This window comes from Cherax quadricarinatus, chromosome 28 (genome assembly GCF_038502225.1).
Source record: "Cherax quadricarinatus isolate ZL_2023a chromosome 28, ASM3850222v1, whole genome shotgun sequence".
Taxonomy (NCBI): domain Eukaryota; kingdom Metazoa; phylum Arthropoda; class Malacostraca; order Decapoda; family Parastacidae; genus Cherax; species Cherax quadricarinatus.
The window spans coordinates 24,026,941-24,043,805 of NC_091319.1; the positions used below are offsets into that span (position 1 = coordinate 24,026,941).

The window sequence follows — 16,865 nt, forward strand, 5'->3', positions numbered from 1 at the left end:
ATATATATATATATATATATATATATATATATATATATATATATATATATATATATATATATATATATATATATATCTATCATCACCACCCATGCTTCACACCCATATAAGAGCGTTGGTAAAACTATACTCTCATACATTTCCCTCTTTGCTTCCACGGACAAAGTTCTTTGTCTCCACAGACTCCTAAGTGCACCACTCACCCTTTTCCCCTCATCAATTCTATGATTCATCTCATCCTTCATAGACCCATCTGCTGACACGTCCACCCCCCAAATATCTGAATACATTCACCTCCTCCATACTCTCTTCCGCCAATGTGATATCCAATCTTTTGTCACCTAATCTTTTTTGTTATCCTCATCACCTTACTCTTTCCTATATTCACTTTTAATTTTCTTCTTTTGCATACCCTACCAAATTCATCCACCAACCTCTGCAACTTCTCTTCAGAATCTCCCAAGAGCACAGTGTCATCAGCAAAGAGCAACTGTGACAACTCCCACTAACAATGATGATCTGATAAGAAATGTCACCATATCAAAAACAATATACTCAGATCACAACATAATTGAGGTTCAGACATGTATGCGAGGAGCCCCAGACCGACAAAATGAGACTAGTCACGAGGGAGCATTCACCAAATTCAACTTCAATAACAAAAACATAAAGTGGGACCAAGTAAACCAAGTCCTAACCGATATAAGCTGGGAAGATATACTAAGCAACACAGACCCAAACTTATGCCTAGAACAGATTAACTCGGTGGCACTCGATGTATGCACAAGGCTTATTCCTCTAAGAAAAAGGAGGAGTAGATGTAAAATAGAGAGAGACAGGCGCTCCCTTTACAGGCGACGGAAAAGAATAACAGAGCAGCTAAAAGAGGTCAATATATCTGAAATGCGCAGGGAGACACTGGTCAGAGAAATAGCAAGCATCGAACTTAAGCTAAAAGAATCCTTTAGGAGTCAGGAATCGCGGGAAGAACTAAAAGCTATAAATGAAATCGAAAGAAACCCAAAGTATTTCTTCTCCTATGCCAAATCAAAATCGAGAACAACGCCCAGTATTGGGCCCCTACTTAAACAAGATGGGTCCTACACAGATGACAGCAAGGAAATGAGTGAGCTACTCAAGTCCCAATATGACTCAGTTTTTAGCAAGCCGCTAACCAGACTGAGAGTCGAAGATCAAAATGAATTTTTTATGAGAGAGCCACAAAATTTGATTAACACAAGCCTATCCGATGTTATCCTGACGCCAAATGACTTCGAACAGGCGATAAATGACATGCCCATGCACTCTGCCCCAGGGCCAGACTCATGGAACTCTGTGTTCATCAAGAACTGCAAGAAGCCCCTATCACGAGCCTTTTCCATCCTATGGAGAGGGAGCATGGACACGGGGGTCGTCCCTCAGTTACTAAAAACAACAGACATAGCCCCACTCCACAAAGGGGGCAGTAAAGCAACAGCAAAGAACTACAGACCAATAGCACTAACATCCCATATCATAAAAATCTTTGAAAGGGTCCTAAGAAGAAAGATCACCACCCATCTAGAAACCCATCAGTTACACAACCCAGGGCAACATGGGTTTAGAACAGGTCGCTCCTGTCTGTCTCAACTACTGGATCACTACGACAAGGTCCTAAATGCACTAGAAGACAAAAAGAATGCAGATGTAATATATACAGACTTTGCAAAAGCCTTCGACAAGTGTGACCATGGCGTAATAGCGCACAAAATGCGCGCTAAAGGAATAACAGGAAAAGTCGGTCGATGGATCTATAATTTCCTCACTAACAGAACACAGAGAGTAGTCGTCAACAGAGTAAAGTCCGAGGCAGCTACGGTGAAAAGCTCTGTTCCACAAGGCACAGTACTAGCTCCCATCTTGTTCCTCATCCTCATATCCGACATAGACAAGGATGTCAGCCACAGCACCGTGTCTTCCTTTGCAGATGACACCCGAATCTGCATGACAGTGTCTTCCATTGCAGACACTGCAAGGCTCCAGGCGGACATCAACCAAATCTTTCAGTGGGCTGCAGAAAACAATATGAAGTTCAACGATGAGAAATTTCAATTACTCAGATATGGTAAACATGAGGAAATTAAATCTTCATCAGAGTACAAAACAAATTCTGGCCACAAAATAGAGCGAAACACCAACGTCAAAGACCTGGGAGTGATTATGTCGGAGGATCTCACCTTCAAGGACCATAACATTGTATCAATCGCATCTGCTAGAAAAATGACAGGATGGATAATGAGAACCTTCAAAACTAGGGAGGCCAAGCCCATGATGACACTCTTCAGGTCACTTGTTCTATCTAGGCTGGAATATTGCTGCACTCTAACAGCACCTTTCAAGGCAGGTGAAATTGCCGACCTAGAAAATGTACAGAGAACTTTCACGGCGCGCATAACGGAGATAAAACACCTCAATTACTGGGAGCGCTTGAGGTTTCTAAACCTGTATTCCCTGGAACGCAGGAGGGAGAAATACATGATTATATACACCTGGAAAATCCTAGAGGGACTAGTACCGAACTTGCACACGAAAATCACTCACTACGAAAGCAAAAGATTTGGCAGACGATGCACCATCCCCCCAATGAAAAGCAGGGGTGTCACTAGCACGTTAAGAGACCATACAATAAGTGTCAGGGGCCCGAGACTATTCAACTGCCTCCCAGCACACATAAGGGGGATTACCAACAGACCCCTGGCAGTCTTCAAGCTGGCACTGGACAAGCACCTAAAGTCAGTTCCTGATCAGCCGGGCTGTGGCTCGTACGTTGGTTTGCGTGCAGCCAGCAGCAACAGCCTGGTTGATCAGGCGCTGATCCACCAGGAGGCCTGGTCACAGACCGGGCCGCGGGGGCATTGACCCCCGAAACTCTCTCCAGGTAAACTCCAGGTTATGTGTGATTCTTTATCTTTTAACTCCACGCCTCTTGCCAAGACCCTCGCATTTACTTCTCTTACAACCCCATCTATAAATATATTAAACAACCACGGTGACATCACACATCCTTGTCTAAGGACTACTTTTACTGGGAAATAATTTCCCTCTTTCCTACATACTCTAACTTGAGCCTCACTATCCTCGTAAAAACTCTTCACTGCTTTCAGTAACCTACCTCCTACACCATACACTTGTAACATCTGCCACATTGCCCCCCTATCCACCCTGTCATACGCCTTTTCCAAATCCATAAATGCCACAAAGACCTCTTTAGCCTTATCTAAATACTGTTCACTTATATGTTTCACTGTAAACACCTGGTCATCACACCCCCTACCTTTCCTAAAGCCTCCTTGTTCATCTGTTATCCTATTCTCAGTCTTACTCTTAATTCTTTCAATTATAACTCTACCATACACTTTACCAGGTATACTCAACAGACTTATCCCCCTATAATTTTTGCACTCTCTTTTATCCCCTTTGCCTTTATACAAAGCAACTATGCATGCTCTCTGCCAATCCCTAGGTACCTTACCCTCTTCCATACATTTATTAAATAATTGCACCAACCACTCCAAAACTATATCCCCAACTGCATTAACATTTCTATCTTCATCCCATCAACCACAGCTGTCTTTCCCCCTCTCATTCTACCCACTGCTTCACGAACTTCCCCCACACTCACAACTGGTTCTTCCTTCTAAAATTTTCTCTTATACATTTAAAGATATATTTTTCATTTATGTTAATGTAAAAATTAATAATTTTGTACCAAAAGAACCTTAGAAAACTTGCCTAACCTTATTATAGCAAGCCTAATCCAATTTAATATAACAAGCGTAATCCAACTAAATATATTTTAGACAAGTTTACAATAATTTAATAATAAACAAACACAATCAAATATATTTTTTCGTTATGTTCAGAATGATTTTTACGAAATTATTGCATACACAAATTTTCGGTTGCCCTATTCGGCGATTAGTGCATTGCTATTTAAGCCAAAATCGCAAGTTTTACCTATTCGGCACCAAGCAGTTTTACATGTAATTATATAATATAAATATATATTATATAATATATTTATATATAATATAATTATATATTATATATAATATATATATTATATATAATATATATATTATATATAATATATATATTATATATAATATATATATTATATATAATATATATATTATATATAATATATATATTATATATAATATATATATTATATATAATATATAATTATATATAATATATAATTATATATAATATATAATTATATATAATATATAATTATATATAATATATAATTATATATAATATATAATTATATATAATATATAATTATATATAATATATAATTATATATATATATATATATATATATATATATATATATATATATATATATATATATATATATATATATATATATATACTAAAAAAGTATAACTGCTGAATGCACTTCAAATTTAAAGAAAAAAATAATAATTTAGTGATATTTTACTAACGACTTTTACAGAAATTTCTATTACATTCCTCGAAAAAATATAATTCGTATATTTTAACTTTAAATAACTAATATTTATTCAACACAGTTAAAAATTATATACAATTATAATTACCCATCATTGCCTATATATATTAGAAGTAAAAACACACTTTCTGTTATAATCTCTAATCATTTATAATCAATCTATAAGGATGCATAATAAATCAGATTGTCAATATTTATAACCATTATCTACGAGTATTATACATATAATCAGTAAACTATAACCAAGATATAGAATTATCTAAAAAAGATTACCTATAATCTGTATCAACAGTTTAGATAGTTTAGTATGAGAGAATTGTAGTGTGTGTGTGCGCAACACGGTGGATCCAGCTTTCAACACCACCGCTCAGTGACCCACACGGGTTTACTGCCATTAAGAACAATTCACACGCTCCACTACGACACACTGCCCTGTTACCGCTCTTTTTTAAAGCTATTTCTCTTAACTCTCACTTTCTCCTCCCAATTTCACTCTCCCTCAAGACCTGTATCTCGATTTTCACTTTTTTTCTCCAACGTGAGGGAAGAACTTTCCCTCGTTCATGAGGGACACAGTACCTCCAGTTGTTTACAAACTGTTGGGGGTCTTCTTTTCTATTCCTTCCTTCCGCTAGTTTTTGTACCTTGTTCTTCCTCTGAGTTTCACAATTCTTGGGTCCACATCATGTCTGCTTAGTTCACAAGCGAAGCCGTTCAGATTCAGTCACACCTGCTATCCCTCTTCACCTAGCAGTAGATACCTGGGTGCTAGTCTCCCCACTCCTACTATCCCTGTTCACCTAGCAGTAGATACCTGGGTGCTAGTCTCCCCACACCTGCTATCCCTGTTCACCTAGCAGTAGATACCTGGGTGCTAGTCTCCCCACACCTGCTATCCCTCTTCACCTAGCAGTAGATACCTGGGTGCTAGTCTCCCCACTCCTACTATCCCTGTTCACCTAGCAGTAGATACCTGGGTGCTAGTCTCCCCACACCTGCTATCCCTGTTTACCTAGCAGTAGATACCTGGGTGCTAGTCTCCCCACACCTGCAGTAGATACCTAGCAGTAGATACCTGGGTGCTAGTCTCCCCACACCTGCTGCCCCTGTTCACCTAGCAGTATACTTATTATTATCATGACCAATTAATTCATGTTATACGAATCACAATCAAAAGCAAGCCGAAGAATTTTGAAGATTTTTTTACATTCCACAATCAATATCCATAATTTTTTTCGGGTATCGACAATGATAGTAAATTTAGACGAAAGGGAAAAATATTCCCACTACTGATGCTGAGAGGCTGGGTTCTTATTGGGCAAGCATCCTGTGGGAAGAGTGGCACCCTGTGGCACAACCCACAAACCCCACCCCTATTTGACGATAAGTGCTATTATATACTACCACCCTCCACGATGCCACCCACAATAGTCGACTAACACCCAGGTAGTGCCTATAAACAGCTAGGTGAACAAGGGGGATGAAAGGGATAGGTGTAAGGAGACTTGGCCATATATTTTACCATGACTGAGCATCGAGCCCAAGTACCTTCGGCTGTGAGCTGAGGTTTCTATCACTGCAATTCAGTCTTCATTATCGTCTGAATGAACCACTCACAAATATAGGTGATCACAAATTTCTCCACTGACTTACTTCATCAACCACACTATCAACGCTCAGTTTGTAATTACCAAGAAAAAATCTCTTAATTGTTCTTGAAAATTAAAAAACACCACTGTTTCCAAGATGACAGACTGTACATATCGTGCCCCCCTAATATATATATATATATATATCTATATATATATAAATATATATATATATATATATATATATATATATATATATATATACTAAGTTTTAATAGGAGAGAACTACATGAGACATGATTAGGACGTGCGAGATACCTGGAGACTGGGACAATGTGTGTTCTTGAGAAAAGGGGAGCCCAGGAGCTGAGGTTTGCCCCTTCCAGTTACAAACAGGTGAACCCCAGAGAGAGAGTGTATGTGAATGTGTGTGTGTGTGTGAGAGAGAGAGAGAGAGAGAGAGAGAGAGAGAGAGAGTGAGTGAGTGTGAGTGTGTGAGTGTGTGAGTGTGTGTGAGTGTGTGTGAGTGTGTGTGAGTGTGTGAGTGTGTGAGTGTGTGTGAGTGTGTGAGTGTGTGTGAGTGTGTGAGTGTGTGTGTGTGTGTGTGTGTGTGTGTGTGTGTGTGTGTGTGTGTGTGTGTGTGTGTGTGTGTGTGTGTGTGTGTGTGTGTGTGTGTGTGTGTGTGTGTGTGTGTGTGTAGAAAGTTCATGGTAATGTCTATGTAACCATATTTGCTACCCCAGACATTTTTGTTTTATTCAGCAAAACTTAGCTAGCTAGGTTTTCCTAAGATGGGGGTGCTTGGGCAAGTGTTGAAATAGGTCAGTCTGAGCTGGGAGTCTTCAGTGGGACAGATTTCGTCAATTATTCCAGTACAGGTTCATCAACTATGGCAGCTTGAGTGTTCGTTGCAGTAGAGCTACAAGTACCATCACTTAGGAATTACCATCTCAGCATGACGAAGATACATAGTGCTGTGAAGATAATCACCCCCATCCTCCTAATAACTATGTCACACTTTACTTTGCACCTCATTTCTAAGTAAAGTTAGATAATTAGATTAAAACGAAAAACCGAGATATGTAATAGACGAACTGAAAATAGGGCAGCCACTGCGCACGGCTCATTTAAGTGTCTTCTTCAACTGTTCAAGAAGCCGTCAACAGCCACCCGTTTGACTGTTTTTACAAGTGTTATGATGTCTATGGTTGAGAAGGCGGGCTGACATAATGCCAGTGAATTCATGTGCTTGTGATCTCTTTCTTACAGCTGGCCTCTGAGTAGCTGCTATGTTTATGGGAAGCGCTAAAACCATGGGTGAAATACGGCCTCTGAGAAGTGAAGGACAGCTTCATTCCAAAGAAATGATTAGTAGCTTACACTACCTGGTGCCTCGACGCCAGTGAGAGGCTCTTGATGAAGAAAATTGGAACCATCTTCCACTTGTGAGTGGGTGGCAACTAGCTGCAACATAGTGTAGTGCAACATGTACCACTCATCAACTGACTTGCATCTTGCTTCATCCTCAGTCAGCAGGACCTCTCATATCTGGTTCAGTCAGTTTGTCTCACCCCAGATGCACCTGCTAGGTAGGCAGCACTCCCTGCTAGGCAGGCAGCACTCCCTGCTAGGCAGGCAGCACTCCCTGCTAGGCAGGCAGCACTTCTTGCTAGATAAGCAGCGTGTTTCTTTAGGACAGCTTTATATGGTGGGATCGAGTTACATAAGCTGTACCTGAGATCGATATACACATTCTTGCATCACTGACAGCAATAACTGCGTTGAACGTGACCTACATGATCACCACGAACTTCTCCAGGAGCTTCAAGTCAGTGTCATCATGTGTAGACACTAAGGTTAGTGTAGGTGCTCGAGACATCTATCATGTAGATTTTATTTTTCACTCGGCCACGGAAGATTCATACCAAGTGACAAAGTTAATACATGAAGACGGATTCCAATAATTAATTAAGGCTCCACCAGGGAGACTGAGTACCTTGCAGTACACAGTGGAATCAATAAAGCCATCCTGTATATGATCGCTCGCCCAATTAGGCAATCCATAATTTCTCGGGGACAATCAACTACATCAGTTTAGTTTTGTTTGTTTATTGTAGGTCTTCTTGTCCTCTACTGCTGAATGTTTGGAGTGTACATAGGAAAATCCTGGAGTCTGCCTCTTCAAGGATACAAGGAATACATCTTCTAAATTAGGGAGATAAGATTTCTACTGGCATTTTCTTCCTCTGTGATGAAGGTACAAGTCCGTTCTTTAGGCACTTTCCTGCATGTGGAAAAGTATTGTTATGTTGGTGTCTTTTCACAGGGAGAAGCTCCACTTTGCTGGCGTCTGGATCTTCCAGTCACCCTTGTGTTTTTGATGACCTGTTTGGACCTCTCTTCAAGCTTAACAGTAGTCTGCCTATGCACTTCAAACGTGATTTCACTTGCACTTCATGAATTAAGGTTACGTTTCGTGAAAGACAAATTATCTTGCGTAGTCATCAAATGTCTGATTTACGCGGGAAGGGGGGGGGGAGGGGTTAGAGCGTTAACCAGTGCTGGCTTCCGAGTTTGGTTTCATCACTTTAGCTTCAAGTGTTTAAAACAGCCGAAACTTTTGGCATGTATAAAACCTGTCATTACCAGAGAGAGAGAGAGAGAGAGAGAGAGAGAGAGAGAGGGGGGGGGGGCGGAGTTGATAGGGACTCATGCTGGAAGAGTTCACGAAAGTCCTAGTCCGCTCTGCCACGAGCTCAAGAATCTACAGAACAAATAATAACCGTCCTGCAGCACCTTTTTCAGTCCGACAGCCATGGAGGGGGGGGGGGGGTGAACCTGCAACTGTTGGTAGTCCAATATTTCTACTGCAGACTTATTATCCTGAGGAGTCCCTGATACAGGATCTCAATAATGCCCCCATGGCACCACTGAACATTATGCAGAATTCGCAGAAATCCAGGACAGTCGGTACGAAAATGGATACAAATATTTGTTTGGCTATAATTTCTCTTCTAATATGAAGTTCTTGATGGTTCATGCATACATACTATGTTTTAGCATCCAGGAAATTCATTTCTGGTCATTGCAAATACATCAGAAAGAATGGCAATGACCAGAAATACACTAATAATGTGACTGGTGGAGTATTCCCCATTTACAATTTGTAGATCATATTCATTAAATGTAATTTTCCAGAATAAACATATAAATGGTTTATTAAATGCAGTAAACAATTCAGCAGAGTGTGAAGGAAGGTACTCGCATCACAATGACCTGACAAAAATGTCCAGTGAGCCCAAGCTTGTTCTGTTTTGTAATAAAAACTCCCTCATTCTATACATTTCATCAATTACAACATCAGGAAAAAAAATTCAAGCTCAGGATGTAGTAGTGAGCCTTCAGTGCAAAGTTGTCGTTCCTACTTGACATCACTAGAATTCAAGGATTACTGCATCTTTTATGGTAAATGTTGTGTACCTTCACATTCAAAGAATCCAAAGAGGTGATGCAAAGTGAAACATTGCAGGACTGTTGATAATACACACGAGAAGTCCTTCAATGACTGTGTAATACGTGTGAAGAAAGAAATTACAGCTGTGTTGAAGCCGTCCAGGTTCGACTCGAGGTGCAACATGTACGTATGTTGCATGCAACAAATGAACAATAATACTAAGACTTACAAGTTTTGCAAGCTGCTTGTTAAACAACGAAGACTTTCTAAATATGAATCCACTGTTACTAATGTGGTAGATAACTTTCATAGCCATCAGTATCAAACGTGGACAACAGTGAACCTGCATGTGTACGCGAGTAATGGCTGTAATGTCACTTAAATCTCTGTTAAGAGAAATTAGATGGGTACTTTGCTGATGTTATTTTGGTACTGCGTTTAACTGGTTGTGCAAGACTGTCTGGCTGTGATTATACATCTAAAACAATCAGAGTTGTAGAAACTAATATTTCTGATGACGTGCATCTATCATATGCTGTAAGATAGTGTCTGAAACCCACTCATTGCGAAAGTCGACTGACTAAAACAACTCACCCACTGCAAGACGGTGTCAAACTTGAATGACACACTCCTCACATTACTCTGTCTATTTGTGTCTGAGGGTGAAATCACAGGTCTTGTCACAGTCTATGTAACTGGCAACATATAAGCATGAAAAACTAAACCAATTTAAAGATTGCAGTGAAGTTACTTCATAAGAAGAGATTAAAGGGGTTAAGAGCAGTACATCTGGATTTACATCTACAGTTCATTTATCTGTTGCAAGCAAATTTAAAAAATTTGCTTAATATGTCTGGTATGTTTTTTTTCATTAACAAGATATCTTGACATATCACATAGGGTTATTATACTGTATGTTTATACTCGCCAATAAGCAGACAATTATGCAAGGTTCAAGATACTGATCATAAGGCAGGACACATACTTTGTATTTAGTTTGATCATCTGTGTGTGTGCCAAACTGCCAGAAGTACTTGTCACCAAGCCTAAGCCTGGCCATTACAACATCAGTCAGTCTGTACACATTGCAAATTGCTCCATAAACGGACTTATCTACGTTCATGTTATAGTAGGTTATGCATCTACTCAGGCTTCTAACTGCATTCCTATAACATTCAGTTTCATTATTTATTTCTCCCCTAATATTACTCCTGTTAGAGTATGGGGGAGCGCTAAACTCGTAGGGATTACACAGCGCCTGTAGGGGGGGATGGAAAAATAAACACATAAGCAGTATGATAAATTAGACACATGTGCAACTCTTGGGTATCTTTATTGAGGAAACGTTTCGCCACACAGTGGCTTCATCAGTCCATACATAGGAGAAACTTGAAGAACAGGAGGAGAATGAGGTAATCAGTCCCTCAACCTTGAGTCGATGTGTTCAGTCCATCAATCTTGAATAGAATACGGCATATCAGCGGAGAAGCAGCTTATAAACCGTATGGTAGGAGAGGTGCAGCAGTCATAGGTGGTGTCACATTTGTTCAATGTGGAAGTAGGTCGTGCCCAAGAATTAGGCAAGCGAAGAATTCCTAAGTATTAAGATCCGAAGAAGTTGCAGTGTCTGACAGGTTTGTAGATGAATGGTTCAGAGAACCGACATGTTGATAAAGACACATGTGCAACTCTTGGGTATCTTTATTGAGGAAACGTTTCGCCACATAGTGGCTTCATCAGTCCATACGTAGGAGAAACTTGAAGAACAGGAGGAGAATGAGGTAATCAGTCCCTCATCCTTGATGGACTGAACACATCGACTCAAGGTTGAGGGACTGATTACCTCATTCTCCTCCTGTTCTTCAAGTTTCTCCTACGTATGGACTGATGAAGCCACTGTGTGGCGAAACGTTTCCTCAATAAAGATACCCAAGAGTGGCACATGTGTCTAATTTATCAACATGTCGGTTCTCTGAACCATTCATCTACAAACATAAGCAGTATAATGTGATCCTGTATTGACAACGTTTCGCCCCACACAGTGGACTTTATCAAGTCACGAACAGATCTACCTGGGTGAAAGGTACGCGAGTATTTATAGGATGCAGACGGGTGGAAAATGCTGGGTGGGTTGTATCTGAACCTACATGTGACAATGTTCCGAGTAGGGCCTTGGGTAGCTTTAGAAACAGATTGGACAAGTAAATGAGTAGACCTTCTGCCGTGTTCCTCCATTCTTATGTTCTTATGTGGGATAACGATGAAAAAGTTTATTGGCAAGGAGTTCAGCTATGTTATAAAGCCGTTGTTTTGGTTGAAGTTGTTGGATATACAGACAAGTGATGATTCCAGGATTCTGCGGTATTGAGTGTTGTCTTCTCTGGCGATAAGTCTTGCGTTTCTGTAGCCGATTAAATGATTGTGTGAATTTCGGTGTTGAACACAGGCATTCCTTAAATCGTCAGATCTGCCTGCGTACCGGTGTTCTGAAATACGTGTTTGGAGGTCTCTGGATGTTTCGCCCACGTATAATTTGCTGCAGTCATTACAAGGGATTATGTATACCCCTGCAGAGAATTGAAGCTTGCTCTGTCTATTACTGGTAATGTCCTTGATGGTGGTGGATGTGGAGGTGGATACTTGGAATGAGGTATTGGAAAAGATGTTGGAAACGTGTTTGGCAATGAAGTTGGTGGGGAGGGCTATGCATCTCCTCTCGGCAGTGTCTTCTCTGGGTGTGTTAAAGATGCTATATGCCCGTCATCTGCAGTCTCTAATGAAGTGACGAGGATAGTGAAGTTTGGAAAATACTTGTTCAGTTAGCGAGCATTCTTCCTCAAGGAACTCATTGCTGCAGATACGAAGTGCACGCAGGAAAAAGCCTATAATTACACCACGTTTAGTTTTGGTGTAGTGGTGAGAGTAGAAGTGGAGAAGATCGTGTTGATTGGTAGGTTTTCGATAGACTAAATCGAAGTTCATGGTCAGCTCTGCGGAGATCATTATCAAGGAAAGGAAGAGTGTTGTCGACTTCTTCTAGTGTGAACTGGACTGAGGGCTCGACCTGGCTGAGCTTGTGTTGGAGAGCTTGAACGTTGAAGCGTCTGGAGGGGGGAATATATGCAGAATATTCAGGGTAAATTCAGGGAACTGGAGCACAGATCCAATTCCCTAGATCAAGAGCCCCTCACCAGCATCAAGGTCCTAATGTTAGATAAAGACACTACAAAGTTATATTCTACATTTTACTCCAGGGTACTTTTTTCCCCTAACTTTTCAATCATAAAGAAGTAATCCAAAATGTGATGAAATCCATAAAAATTGACGATTAATTAATTTTTTCCAGATTCTTTCTAGTATCTATATTTGGCTTCAATAAGTATGTTAGTAATTATTTGAGTTAAGAGCCTCCAGTGATGATACATAATCAGTAATAATCATAGAGCCTAGCTCAGTGTCGTAACTTTAGTGTCATTAGGTTGGCAAACAATTAGGTTAGCAGTGTAGACGCCCAGTTAATTCTTATGTTTAAATCAACACAGTTCCTATCATTATGATCCAGGGAGGTGGCAACAAAAACAGATGCCAGTATACTCCCGGTTACCTCCATCACTATATACAGCTTGTGATATATTGTTACTAACAGTTGGGAGATAAATTTCTTCTTGAACAGTTGCCTTTGCAAGAGATTTAAGGAAGGTATTACTAGTAATTAACGCAACTTCCATGGAGGGGTGAAATGCTCTTGTTGTCTAAGGTCACACAGTTCGTGAATACTTTCGCAACACATTTAAATGTGTGTGTATTTACTTCTAGACATTTAGTAAGATTTATAGTGACAATGCATGGTTCATTTCTTAACATTCTGATACAAAGTACAGTGTTAATAATACATTAACTGATACTAGGAACACCAAGCTTCTTCCTCATATTAAGAATCCTGGTGGTTTCAGGACAGACAAATAATTTTGTTTGCTTCGTTTTGCATCATCTCCAAGGACCGGAGGGAATTTTCCGTATCTAATATGAACACGAGTGAGGTATAATCAGTTGAATACCTAATATATACTATATACACTATTCTCACATTAGCACCATAGTTAGGGTTGTAGCCAGCAACAGCTTTGAGAGAATTCAGCCTATCTTTTCATTTATTTAGTTGTGGTATGATGGATTTATTGAAGGCTACAATAGCAGAGTAACTCCCAGATATTTATTTACTGCTAGATAAACAGAGGCAGCAGGTGCATAAAGCCTTTGTCAATACGTCTGGAGGTGTGTTGACGTCTTGAAGCAGGAATGTTCGTCTCCTGTAGCACCGTCGAGTGATCTTCTACTTCCTCTAATAAGACTTATAAACACTTTCATTTTAGCATAAAACGTTTGTGTAAAAAAAAAGCGCAGCGCCAAACACCGAGTGGGCGTGACTGCAGGCCACTTGATCCTCTTGTTAACCTGCCAAGTGGTGTAGAATTCCTCGCTGGACTCCATATACACGTGCCTGACCCAGTCTTACATGGTCTCTCTAGTTAGTAAATAATAATACTGTCATTAAATATTAATCATAGCAGTTTTAAGGCATAACTGTAAGAATTAAAAAGTTGTTATATCCTTGATATTAAAGAAATTTGAAATAGCGGTTGACGCAGCCAAAGTATTACTATTAACATTTTATTTACCATAAAAACTGCTGCAAGGGAAAATACAGTGACTAAAACCTTTATAACAAAATTTTTCATTAAGATTTGCGCGCGCGCGCGAGCGAGCGAGAGAGAGACAGAGAGAGACAGAGAGAGAGAGACAGAGAGAGAGAGACAGAGAGAGAGAGAGACAGAGAGAGAGACAGAGACAGAGAGAGACAGAGAGAGACAGAGACAGAGAGAGACAGAGAGAGAGAGACAGAGAGAGACAGAGAGAGAGAGAGAGAGAGAGAAATAAGTACACAACCTGCACATAGAGGAGCTTACGAAGAGAGGAGCTTACGACGACGTTTCGGTCCGTCTTGGACCATTTGCAAAGTCACACTAACAGAAAGGAGAGAAGGAGTATATATAGGGCAGCAGACAATGACGGGAGCAAGAGTAGTAGTGGACGTGGTGGTGGTGGTGGTAGTGGTGGTAGTGGTGGTGGTGGTGGTGGTGGTGGTGGTGGTAGTGGTGGTAGTGGTGGTAGTGGTGGTGGTGGTGGTGGTAGTGGTGGTAGTGGTGGTAGTGGTGGTGGTGGTGGTGGTGGTGGTGGTGGTGGTGGTGGTGGTGGTGGTGGTGGTGGTAGTGGTGGTAGTGGTGGTGGTGGTGGTGGTGGTAGTAGTAGTAGTAGTAGTAAGATAGTAAGAAAGAGGGGCACTGCAAGAGAGCTAGGGGCCCACAGAGGGTAGGAACAAGAAAACAGAGGGAGGGGGTGAATAATAAAAGAACAAATACCCAAGGCAGAAGAAAGGAAACCCAAATGAGAAAGAGGAAAGGGGAAGACGGAGAAGGGAAAAAAAGAATCGGGTAAAGTCACGGGTGTTCTGAAGTTTGGAGCAATTAACAATATAATGGGAGAGGAAGGCATCTACAGAGACAAAGCCAGGACTAAGATTCATACAAGGAAAGTTGTGTATAAGGGAGGATTCAACCAGACGGCGACTGTAAAGCTTATATTATAATGAAAGAAAAATGAGAATCATCATTAAAAAGCTACATCACATTTGAAAATGTGCAATCACACTATAAAAAAATGTACAATTAAATATAAAGTTTATTAATGCACATTCACATATGAATTAATATTAACATATAAAAACAGTATACTTAAAATTACATGTTTATGTAGTGTTAACGTGATAAATGTGGCTGTATTTTAGTAGAGAGAACTGTATGAGAGAAGCTTGTGGAAATGTTCATCAATATGTCTTGCACGAAGCTCTTACAATTTTCATCCTTGAAACAGTTTGTTTACAAACTCACGTACTGACGAAGACGCTGAACACAACTGCAGCAAACTTCTACAGGCTTACGAGTGGGTCACGAAGGTTTGTATAAAATCTCAGCAGATTGCTGCTTTCCTTGCAAATATCTCTGAGTGTCACCACCGGCTTGCAAGTAAGTTCCATTTGCAATGTTTCACTCGAGTCATCTGGTGAAGCTCAAATTAATTATGAAATATTATTTTCTCTTGTACATGTTATTGGTAATAATCAAATCTTTTCTTGAAATCACCTTGCAGCACCTCGAGTTCTTCACTGTATTTTTCCACATGGATCTGTGAATTCTTTCCCTTATTAAATGAGAGTTCTTTACAGAAGGAAAAAAAGTGAAAAAATATTACCTACATTGATCTGCTTCACAAATATATTGATCTTATCCTCAAACTTTAGCATACACGTCACACACCAGTTTTCCTTTACTCTGCAACCTTAGATGCAAATTCATCAAATGCTCTGTTACATTATTCAAAATTAAATCGCAAATCCATTCCGGGGTCAAAAAAAAAAATGAAAATGTTTCTTGGCTTATTTCTTGCTTAGTAATAAAACTGTTACTTACATGACGCAGAACAAACAATGGTTTAAAAACCCGACCTGTGCTCAGCCACCTGACTTCAGCATGGTACAACACACACCAAGATTCTGCATTAATCCCACACAAGAAGCTTTCAACCCGGCGAGGTTTCAAACAGTGATGTCTGGAAAAAATTCCCACTGGACACAATACTCGTTACGTTTTCTAACCAGAGAATTTTACTGCACAACGCTTGCTGGTGTATAATGTTGTTTAGTTGCGAGGAGAGTTCAACATTCAGTTTCAATACATTTTCATCAATTCTTGCAGCTACACCGGTTTTCCTGCCATGTTGCTCGCACTCTCGCTTGACACATTTCTCAGTTTGCCTCAAGAGTCATTCACTATTATGAGTACATTATTTACAATCGCATCTGTCACACTCAACGTACAACATTCTCACATTATCCTCTTCTTTGAAGTAAATAGTTTTGTTCCAGCCATCTTTTAACAGCAACGTTAAAAATTATTACTGACCCATTAACACGTTCACTGATATCTTTGCTGAGTCTACCCACCTACACTGTGCCTCCCTTCACTGTACCTTCATGCCTACACTGTGCCTCCCTTCACTGTACCTTCACGCCTACACTGTGCCTCCCTTCACTGTACCTTCACGCCTACACTGTGCCTCCCTTCACTGCACCTTCACGCCTACACTGTGCCTCCCTTCACTGTACCTTCATGCCTACACTGTGCCTCTCTTGTTATCACTGTACCTCCTTACATTCAGTGTTCCTTCCTTCACTGTACCCTCTGCT

The 16,865-nt window shown here is 40.2% G+C and overlaps 1 protein-coding gene across 10 annotated transcripts in view; it reads right to left on the minus strand.

The window, feature by feature from the left end:
* Positions 1-16,865, minus strand: part of LOC128693168 (uncharacterized) — a 587,947-nt gene that overhangs the window by 90,918 nt on the left and 480,164 nt on the right. The gene's annotated exons all lie outside the window — the stretch shown is intronic.